Source organism: Peromyscus eremicus, chromosome 4 (assembly GCF_949786415.1).
Source record: "Peromyscus eremicus chromosome 4, PerEre_H2_v1, whole genome shotgun sequence".
Lineage (NCBI taxonomy): Eukaryota > Metazoa > Chordata > Mammalia > Rodentia > Cricetidae > Peromyscus > Peromyscus eremicus.
Window position 1 is genome coordinate 139,896,685 of NC_081419.1, and position 11,865 is coordinate 139,908,549.

Here is an 11,865-nt window from a genome sequence, read left to right on the forward strand (position 1 = left end):
TGTATAGTGTGGTTTATATTCTACCATCATGTGCAGTGTGACGTATATTCTATTACCACTGTGCAGTGTGATGTATATTCTATCACCACTGTGCAGTGTGATGCATATTCTATCACCACTGTGCAGTGTGATGTATATTCCATCACCACTGTACAGTGTAGCACATATTCTATTACTACTGTACAGTGTGATGTATATTCTATCACCACTGTGCAGTGTGATGTATATTCCATCACCACTGTACATTATGGTGCATATTCTATCACCACTGTGCAGTGTGATGTATATTCTATCACCACTGTACAGTGTTGTGCATATTCTATCACCACTGTGCAGTGTGATGTATATTCTATCACCACTGTACAGTGTGGTGCATATTCTATCACCACTGTGCAGTGTGATGTATATTCTATCACCACTGTACAGTGTGATGCATATTCTATTACCACTGTACAGTGTAGTATATATTCTATCACCATTATGTAGTGTGATGTATATTCTACCATCATGTGCAGTGTGATGTATATCCTATAACTGTGCAGTATGATATATATCCTATATCTGTGTGCAGTGTGATGTATATCCTATAACTGTGTACAGTGCAATGTATATCCTATAACTGTGTGCAGTGTGGTGTATATTCTATAACTGTGTACAGTGTGATGTATATCCCATAACCGTGTGCAGTGTGGTGTATATTTTAGGAAGTAGGAGGAGAAAGATAAAATAAGAGTATCCTACAGTGGAGTCTGGGCATGCATCACTAACCACAGCCTCAGAGAGCAAGAGCACTCCCACTTTCGTTGACACAATGTCATAGTCAACTTGACACAAAACCTCAGGAGAGGAATTGCCTCCAGCACATTGACCTGTGAGCATGTCTGTGGGGCAGTTTCTTGACTGTTCATTAATGGGGAAGGACCCAGCCCACTGTGGGCAGCGCCATCCCTAGGCAAGGGAGGCCTGGGCTGCATAAAAGAGGTATACCTTGAGTTCCTGCTTTGGCTTCTCGCCATGATGGACTGTGTAGCCTGTAAGTCAAATAAACCATCCCTGCCCCCCAGCTGCTTTTGGTCATGATATTTTATCACAGCAACAGAGAGTCAACCTGGGACACACAATGAGTGAGCTATGAGGAGAAGTCCTGCTGTCCTTTGTGGCCACTTTTAATCCATTACCATATAAATTTCCATCAGAGCCATGCCTACAGACAGGAGGGACCTGGAAACTGTTACAGCCCATTTCTTTTCACCTTAAGAATAGGACACGTTTCATGGTGTCTAAGAGAAGTGAAAAGGGAGCCTGGGGGTGGGTAGGATATGATCAATGTATGCATGAATGAAACTGTCAAAAAATAAAGGAAACAAATTATTTAAAATTTTTCAGTGAAGTTGACATTGTTGACACTTGTCACTCAAGCCCCTCCAGTGTCAGACCCTCAGAAACACAGGGAATAGGGAGCACTGGGAAGCTGGGCCACCAGGGTCTTGCTCCAGACCTTTTTCTTCCAGGTTGTGAGCTAATGGGCAAATGTCTGTGCCCATCTGAGCCAGAACAAACCTCAAGAAACCTTGTTTCTATTTCCCTCATCACCAACCACCTCCTGGGTTGTGTGTCTGTCTGTCCTCTTTGCAGCCAGCCACCCTCACTCACCCCCCACCCCACCCCCACCCCACCCCACCCGCTGGAACAGAGGTCACAGATACTTCTGCTCTGCTCTCATTTGCGTGGATGACATCAGATTCCCTCATCATCATTTTCATTTCTTGGTGCTAACAGATCCTCCAGGAAGTCACTAACTAGAATGTGCTCATCCCAGAAGCCTCCTGGATCATCAGATTTTTGAATAAATATCTTTTTATTTGCTGCCCCTGCTGAGAAGCCTATAAGTGTCTGCGCTAAACCTGGAAGGTTTCATTATTTGCCTGAGATTGATGCCAGTCAGCCCTGAGATCACCTTGAAGTGCCTGCATCTGTGAGGAGCTGAGCAGCCTTGCAGCCTCACACAATCAGGCTCTTGGACTCACTAGAATTGAGATTTGCATCTGTAGTCAGGTGATAGGATGGGACACATCCAAAGCTTGTTCAGTCCTAACGGAATTACATGTATTATAGAACACTCTCAGGGGAGTGGCCTTACATGTACACATGTGTGTGCATGCATGTGGAGGTCAGAGGCCAACATCTCACCTCTTCCTCAATTGCTTCACTTTACTTTTTGAAACAAGACCTCTCACTTGACATGGAGCTGGCTAAGTGAGCTAGGCTGACTGGCCAGGAAGCCCCAGAGATCCTCCTGTCTCAGCTGCCTGGCTTCTGGCCCCAGGCGTCTCTTTCTCCCTCATTCTTCTCTTCCTCTTCCTCTTCTTCCTCTTTTACTTATTCTCTCTGCCCACAGCCCTGCCTATCCCTCTCCTGCCTAGCTATTGGCCATTCAGCTTTTTATTAGACCAATCAGGTGCCTTGAGCAGGCAAGGTGAAACAGCAATACATCTTTACTTAGTTAAACAAATACAGAATAAACAAATGTAACACATCTTTACATCATTAACAAAGGCAGCAGAAACAAATGTAACACACCTTCACACAGTTAAAGTAATACTCTACAGCAGAAACAAATGTAGCGCATCTTTGCCCAGTTAGAATGATACTTCACAACACCTGAACTCAGTTCTTAATTCTTGTAAAGCAACTGCTTTGCTGACTGAGCCACCCCCTCAGCCCTTCTCACGGATGCACACCATCTGCCATCATTAGCCCACATCTACAGCTTACTGACAAGTTCACAATACAGTGCTCAAACCCGGCCACACTAGAGATTAGAAGTGGCTTCTTCCTCAGGGAGACAGCAGGGGTGTAGCTCGGCGGTAGAGCACTTGCTTGGCATGTGCGAAGCCTTGGATTCCATCTCCAGCCCCACAAAAAGTAATCCTTGTGATTAGGGAGGCAAACAGACACACACATGGAGACACCTAGTCCAGACCAGGATGTGCACTCGCCCTGCAGTCTGAAGGCCTCCCTGAGTATGCTCCAACATGTGCAGGCACACGGCCTCCAGGGAGCTCAGGTGTTCATATGAGACATAAATACCGAAGCCCACAATGGCAGCACAAGTTACTGAAAGAACCACAGGGGGATCTACCAATTCATCTGCCTCTTTGAATAGTGACCGTGTTTTCAGAGTTTGCCTTCGCTCAATTCAAAACAAAACCAAACCAAACCCAGCACTGTCGAAACGCTGGACAGAGCCATGAACTTGACCTCCTTGGTTTCCATGGTGGGCTGAAGTTTCCCAACTCTGCTTCTGCTCACTGCTGCTGCTGTTCAGCACTGTGTCACTTTCTGTTTCTGTCCTATTAGACTCAGTTTGCGAGCTGAGATGCAAATGCCTTGTCTGGGGGATCCATCCACAGAAAGCAGCTGAGGATGGAAAGATGGAGCATAGAAAAGGCTTCCCGTCTCTCTATCCTTCCCACCACCTCCATTCCAGCTCAGATCTGCCGATGTGGGGTCAGTGGCTGCCTCAGCTCAGGAGCCGTTATTTCTGAAACAGACCCATGGCCTGGTGGTCCTCTCTAGGATCTCCGTGAAGCATGGTGGGATCATTGTCTAAATGGACACACTCTTGCTACTCCAAGGCTGCCTGGATGATGTTCCGAGTCCAATCAAGAGGTCAGCAGCAGGCATCAGAGGGGGCCAAGGCTGGTCATCATGTCCTTTGTATCATGATTGGCAAAACCACAAGGACTTTCCTAGCACTGACCGCTACTGATTCCAAGTATTGTTTCACCCTAACATGACTGCACTTGAAAGGGAAGGTTGTTTACTAAGTGTTTGCCTGGTCATTTATTTAGGTGGCTTAAAACTCAAAGTTTCACTCAGATGATAGAGCGCTTGCCTAGCATGTACAAACTGCTGGGTTCCATCCCCAGCAGTGTATAAACAGGATGCAGGGACATGCACTTGTCCCTGTAGTTGGGAAGGGGAGGCAGGAGGATGACAGGTCACTGCACGGTTAGTGGCCAGTGTCCTCATTCCTTTTTTATGCAAATACAAACATAATGAGCGACAGCACATAGCATCTTGTGGCCCGTCACACGGCACTTCGCCTGCACACAATAATGATGCCACCTAGCTGTGTTTTATCCATCGCAGGCTCTTTCAGAATGCCTATATCCCACTGTCTTTATTTGGCTTGGTTTTATTTTTAATCAGCCTCCCACAGAGGGATGTTCATATTGTTTCTGTCTCTGGTTCCCACCAACGAAGTGTGATGTATGACCTTGGTTGTCAGTATCTGGATGCAGGAACCCACAGCAGAAGTCCACAGGAGCCAGAGTGCTGGCGCAGGGACCAAGTGTGTTTGTTATTTCACAGGGATAGCCTCTGTGGGTGAAGCACCATTTGGCTTCCAGCGGCAACTGTCGGGAATGTACAGTTCCTCATGGTCCTATCATCCCAGAATAATCACCAACATTTTGAATTTTAACCGTTATGGTAAGTGAAAGATGGACCTATCAATGTATGTTACTGGGGATCGGGGATGGCTCAGTGAATAAGCACTGACCACGGATGTGTGAAGACTAAAATTCAGGTTCCAGAACTTACCTAAAACCTGGGTAGACTTGGTGGCTGCCTGTAATCCAAACACTGATAAGACCAAGATAGGAGATGCCTGAGGCAAGCTAGAAGGCTAGACTAGCCAAATCGGAGCTCTGAACTCAATGAGCAACCCTGCTTCAGTAAATAAACTGAGAAGTGTAGAGGCCACCCAATGTCATCTCAACATATACATGTACCTGAACACACACATGCCCATACTTATGAGAACATATATATGCACACACATGTACATCACGCACCTGCACATGCCAATATATTTTCATCACAACTTTGTATGGTTTTTTTTTTGTTTTTTTTTTGTTTTTGTTTTTTTTGTTTTTGTTTTTGTTTTTTCGAGACAGGGTTTCTCTGTGTAGCTTTGCGCCTTTCCTGGAACTCACTTGGTAGCCCAGGCTGGCCTTGAACTCACAGGGATCCGCCTGGCTCTGCCTCCCGAGTGCTGGGATTAAAGGCGTGCGCCACCACGGCCCGGCTAACTTTGTATGTTTTAAAAACGATTAGGATACCATACGTTAAGCAGCCCCACCTGGCATCACTGATCACTTGAGGAGAGAATGATGCTATCATGGTTTAGACATGGAAATATCCTGTAAAGTCTCAGATATTGACATCTTGGTCCCCAGTATGGTTCTCAGAGGCTCAGAGATGGGACTTTGGGCAAGCGACTGGATCATGAGAGCTCTGATCCAATCAGTAGAGCGATTTATTGATGGATTGCTGGAACAGATGGACGACTGTGCTGTGGCAATCACCGGCCAGTTGAATGAAGCAGGTCACTGAGGTGGTCGTGACTGAGAAGGGCATGTCCTGTGTCACCCTGGCTGCTTCCTGGCTGCCATGAGATGAGCAGCGTTCCTCCACCACCTCAGACTCATAACTATGGTGCCAGTTGACCACAGACTGAAATTGGTCCTCTCAGACGCTTGTCACAGGAGTGACAAGTTTGACCAGCACAGGTGCCAAGCCCAGAACATTCTGCCATGGGGTTGTAAATGGCACTGTGGATAAAATATCTCATGTGTTATGATATGTGGCCCAATCCTCTACCAGGGCCACTTCTGGGGAGGTGGTAAAGCATCTCTTTACAATTGTGTTAACTGAAGTCCCCAGAGATAAGCCACAGCCACCCTGGCCACTCTACAAGGCTGATTGACCAGTTATAACTTCAGTGACCATGGCAAGGTTGGAATGTTGCAGATCCAGAAGCCATAACTTGAACTATGTCAGCCCTCGGTAGCCATTTGTTGTCCATTTCTGTGTGAACCCCAACACCCTTGTGACTCTTGGGTAAGTTATTTTGAAATGTATGGACAGACCCCTAATTTCCACCAACCCCAAACTAAGAACGTCACTAGACAGCATTTGAAGCCTATAGCAGATGGGTCCCATTTTGTTATACCCCGCCTACCTGATGTTTCCACGGGTACATTCAAAAAGTGTTTTGTGACTCTCTTTGTTCTAATCTTATAGGAACTTCATACAATTGAATTCAAGAGAACTTGGAATTTTGGGTACTCTAAATCTGTATCCTCAAGCCTTGGTTACTCAGTTCTGGCTCTAAAACACTGTTCATTCCCTTTGAGGTATGAGATTTTTTTTTTTAATGTTGACAGTCATCGGGTGAGGAGGGAGCAATTTTTGCAAAGATACAGGTCATTGTGCTGCTGGCCTGTCCCTTACTGTATGACACACATCGTCTAGACCAGAACACCCCTGCCACTTCCAGAACCTGCCAAAGTGGAGATGAACTGTGGCACATCACTGAGGCTGCTTGATGAACTGTGGTGTGCCGACTGACAGCTCGTGGCCTTGTTTCCCTTCCTGGAGTAATATTGGATTTCACAGCGAGATCGCCGGCCAGAGAAAGGCTCGTGGCTAAGAGCTAATGTCCTCGGAACACGTGTTTCTGCTCGCGTTCTGCACCTTTATTGCTCAACCAGACGCCACAATTCTTTCTGCTGAGCGGCAGCCTGGCGCAACTCATCTGTCTCACATGCAATTCAAGTTGAAGTCCATTAGGCAAGGCCGTTCCTGGCCTGCTTGTGTGCTTTTCAAAAATCGTTACAGCCAATTCTCCTGCACTGTTTTTTTTTAAAAAAAAAACAAATAATGGATTCTGATAATATTTAAGGAAATTCTGTATTCTTTATCATGCTATTTCAATGAATGGCGACAATTTGGAACCCCAGGGACAGTGTATCCATATGGCATAATGTATTGTTTTTAAAAATATATTTTCTTCGTTTTGTGTGTGTGTCTGTGTGTGTTTACGTGTTCGTGTGTGAAGGGACATTCATGTCATGTGTAGGGATCAGGGGACAGCTTTGATGTTGGACCCTGCTTCACACCCCATTTGGGGAAGGGTCTCTCCTACTGTTTGCTGCTCCTGGGACATCCTCCTTTCTCTACCTCTACCTCCCATCTTACCATAGGAATACTGGGATTACCAATGAGCACTACCATGTCCAGTGCCTACATGGATTCTGGGGATCCCAACTCAGGTTGGCAGGCTTGCATGGGGAAGTGCCTCCTTCAGCCCTGAGCCATATCCCTGCCCCCAACCTTTAAGACACCATGAAGCTGAAGATGATGTCTGTACATCCTAAAGCGTACAACTCATTTTTTGAAAATCTGTATACATCTCTGCCAGGAGTGGTAGCACAAACCTGAAACCCTGACTTTTGGGAAGTTGAAGCAGGATTGGGAGTTGGAGGCTAGCCAGAGGTACATGGTGAAGCCCTGTTTAAGAATAACAAAACCGCTTCTTCTTCTTCGGGAAAACACCAAATGGCGGATGATGCCGGTGCAGCGGGAGGGCCCGGAAGACCGGGGGGGGGGGGGGGGGGCCCAGGATTAGGAGGCCACGGCGGCTTCCGCGGAGGATTCGGCAGCAGTCTTAGGGGCCGAGGTCGTGGTCGAGGCCGTGGGGCTCGTGAAGGTAAAGCTGAAGACAAGGATTGGATCCCCATCACCAAGCTGGACCGCCTGGTTAAGGACATGAAGATCAAGTCCCTGGAGGAGATCTACCTGTCCTCCCTTCCCATTAAGGAATCCGTGATCATTGACTTTTTCCTGGGTGCATCCCTAAAGGATGAAGTTCTAAAGATCATGCCAGTGCAGAAGCAGACTCGGGCTGGCCAGCAGACCAGGTTCAAGGCTTTTGTCGCTATTGGGGACTACAATGGTCATGTTGGTCTTGGTGTTAAGTGCTCCAAGGAAGTAACCACTGCCATTGGATAGGCCATCATCTTGGCCAAGCTGTCCATTGTCCCTGTGCAGAGAGGCTACTGGGGGAACAAGATTGGCAAGCTCCACATTGTGCCGTGCAAAGTGACAGGCCGCTGTGGCTCTGTGTTGGTGTGTCTCATCCCTGCCCCCAGAGGCACTACTGGCATCGTCTGCTCCTGTGCCCAAGAAGTTACTGATGATGGCCAGCATTGATGACTGCTACACATCAGCCAGGGGCTGCACTGCCACCCTGGGCAACTTTGCCAAGGCCACCTTTGATGCCGTCTCCAAGACCTACAGCTACCTGACCCCCGACCTCTGGAAAGAGACTGTGTTCACCAAATTTCCGCATCAGGAATTCACTGACCATCTTGTGAAAACCCACACCAGAGTCTCTGTTCAGAGGACCCAGGCTCCAGCTGTGGCCACCACATAAGGGTTTTTATATAAGAAAAATAAAGTGAATTAAATCTGCTAATAAAAAAAAAGAATAACAAAACCTGTATAATTCTTGATAAATGCCTGCCAAGCTCTCAGAGCTCGAGGTCGAGTTACTTGGACCAGCAACCTAAGCACCTTTGTGTGGTGATATTGTGTTCCCCAAAATATTGTGTACCCTAATAAACTTATCTGGGGTCAGAGAACAGAACAGCCACTAGACATAGAGCCCAGAAAATGGTGGTGCACACACCTTTAATCCTATCACATGGGAGGCAGAGATCCATCCAGATCTCTGTGAGTTTAAAGCCACACTGGAAACAGCCACTAGACATAGAGCCCAGAAAATGGTGGTGCACACACCTTTAATCCTATCACATGGGAGGCAGAGATCCATACAGATCTCTGTGAGTTTAAAGCCACACTGGAAACAGCCAGGCATGGTGACTCACACCTTTAATCCCAGGAAGTGATGGCAGAAAGCAGAAAGGTATATAAGGCGTGAGGACCAGGAACTAGAGCCTGGTTAAGCTTTTAGGCTTTGAGAAGCACAGTTCAGCTGAGGTCCATTTGGATGAGGACTCAGAGGCTTCCAGTCTGAGGAAACAGGATCAGCTGAGGAACTGGCGAGGTGAGGTAGCTGTGGCTTGTTCTGTTTCTCTGATCTTCCAGTGTTCACCCCAATACCTGGCTCCAGGTTTGTTCTTATTTAATAAGACCTGTTAAGATTCATGCTACACCTTCATTAGACCCGTGTTGTCTGACTGTTCACGTACACAACGTCCTGTCCAGCTGGAAAAGCGGTTGGTGTGACGACATAAAAGATATACAGCACTGCTGGCAATGTGGATCAGCTGGTAAAGGCACTTGTTGGCAAGCTCAGTGCCGGAATTCTAACCCTGGCGCTCACGTGGTGGAAGGAGAGAACCCACTCCTTCAAGTTACTCTCTGACCTCCACACCGGTGGCATGGTGCATACACACATGAACAATACATAAATACAAATGCTGCAAAAACATTTATGTATAAAACATATAGCACACAGGCATGCGCGCACACACACGTACACATATATACATTGCTTCTACCACGGTGGTCCAGCTGCTGCTCAGACACTGAGGACAGCGTCACCCGTCTCCTGGGGTGTACACCAGCCTCCACCCAGGGCCCTCTCCACAATCTAAACAAATGACCTGAGTGGTCCTTTTTGAGATAAATTAGATCTTGTCATTCCCTCTGCCTCCCATATAGAAAGCTCAGAACACCTGTGCAGTCTAGCCTTCCCACCTCCCCATCCTTTTCTCTACCATCATCTCCCTACTCTACTATGAACTTCCACCAGTGGCCAAACAAAGACCTGCCTCAGGGCCTTTGCACTGCTGTTCCCCATCTGGAGCAGTTCCCCCAGAAGAGTCTCCCACTTTCCCACCTTGCAGGGCTCACACCAGCCTCTCCTGAAGCCCCTTGTGCCCCAAGCCGACCCTTCCCAGCTTCACTTTCTCACTCAGTATCTGCCACTTTGAGTCACACGAGACCCGTCCTGTCTGATGAGTGTCTCTGACTGAAACTCAAGCCTAGGAAAATACCTGTACATAACAGATGCTCAGTACCTTCTAGAATGAACCACTGAGGGTTTTGTTGTGATACCAAACACAGCAGCTGTCCTCGGAGTCCTAATGGGCAAAGGAAACACAAACAACAGAACTCATATGTTCAAATACAGAAACGCCCAACGATTTTTAAGTGTCCTTTCAATACCTCCCAATTGCCATGTTTTTTGAAGAAAGTAATTAAGCCTGGAGCTTCGGCTGCAGTGGGTGCTGTTTTTAGTTCAGTCTTTGCCTGTCCAGCCATGCATCTCCCAGGTGCCCATCTTGTCCCTGAGCTGTTTTTATTTTGGAGATGAGGCTTGACATGAGAAGCCACTGCCCCTGTCAGTCAAGGCTGAGACCCACAGCACCAAGTGTCAGTGGAGACGGGACCCTGCACTCGGAGCTGCTCGGCAGGACATTTTACATAATTGGAAGGCGAAGTTAACAGCAATAAAGAAAATTAACTTGGATGTCCAACAGTTTATGAAGCAAATCCTAGAAAATAAATAGAGCAGAGGCGGCCAGTGAGCTCAGCCTGTCACTTTTATGAAAGTAACAGAGGAACCTGCCTGGGGAGGGTGCACGTGTGGTTAAATCAAGGGCTGTGGGTCGGAGCCAGGACATGAGATCAGCTGTCACCTCTCCAGCTCTGCCCCCAGATAAGGCTGTGTTAGAAAAAAGCATTGCTATCAAGAGAGTCCACAGCACAGGCAGAGGGGACCTGGGACTGCCAGACACACTGGTGGGGCGCTTTGACACCTCAGTGCTCTGTGCAAGTGTCTTGTGGAAGCTGCTCAACAGCCCCAGGGTGAAGACGGGGACTGTCACTCTCCTACTTCCTGTGTGTCACATCAGGGCAGAAGAGTAAGAGCCAAACTGTGTGTGATGGTGCCCGCCTGTGCTCCTGTGGGACTAGGAAGAAGGAGCAGCCTTCAATCTGTGTCCCTGAGTGGGAATGACAGGGGAAGGGATAGAGAGAGAGAGACCTTCTTCCTGTGGAAGACCTGTTTGTTCCTGCAGCCTGATCCAGCCTGTTCTTTTCTTATTTGCTTTTTCTGTGACCAGCTCTGTCATGGCTCAGAGAGGAGGTGAGTAAGAGATGCCCTTCCGGGTGATGCTGTGATGCATGGTGTTGGAAACAGTACAGCAATAGCATGTTTTCTGTCCCCGTGACTTCCAATGTCCCAGGGAGGTAAACAGAGCCGTGCTGAACATCTCTGCTGCTCCATCATGCGGGCAGAACTGGTCAAAGGTAGGGTTTTAAAAACTGTATTCCTCAAAATTCCGTTTTCTTCTTTAAGTGTAAGAAAAGCTTTTTGCTCAGTGAGATTGCCTTGGAAACTTTTGGGATGTCTGAGCTACACCGTAGATTTAATCTACCATCCCTCCTTTGCTACAAGACTCCAGGTTAATCTCCACCTGACCTGTTTAGTGTGAACGGCCCCTCTGACATGTTTAGTGTGAACCGTCCCTCTGATGTGCTTAGTGTGAACCATCCCTCCAGTTCCTGTGTTGGTCACTTGGTACCCAGATGCTCTGTCTTGGGGAATTTTGGAATCCTGAGACGGGGTCTAGTTAGAGGAAGTGGGTCACTTGTGGGTGGGCCTCTATTAGCCCTGCCACCTGCTTCAGCAGGCTTGGGTGTTTCCTGAGCCTCTGGGACAATGGTTCTCAAACTAATGCTGCGACCCTTTAATACCACTCCTTATGTGGTGACCCCAACCATAAAACTATGGTTGTTGCTACTGCACAACTGTATTTTTGCTGCTGTTATGAATCATAATGTAAATATCTGCTATGCAGGAAATCTGATATGAGACCCCTGTGAAAGGGTCATTCAGCCCCCAAATGGGTAGTTACCCAAAGATTGAGAACTACTGAACTAGGTATTCATGTCCTGTGACCGACCTGGGGGTCTAAAGTTTTGGGTTCTTTGGCCTGAAAGAGCCCAGAGACACTCTAGCCGAGAAGAGGGAAATTTAGC

General features: G+C 47.5%; 1 pseudogene; it reads left to right on the plus strand.

Moving 5' to 3' along the window:
* Positions 1-7,410: 7,410 nt before the first annotated feature.
* On the plus strand, positions 7,411-8,287 carry LOC131908744 (small ribosomal subunit protein uS5-like; annotated as a pseudogene).
* The last annotated feature ends 3,578 nt before the right edge of the window (positions 8,288-11,865 follow it).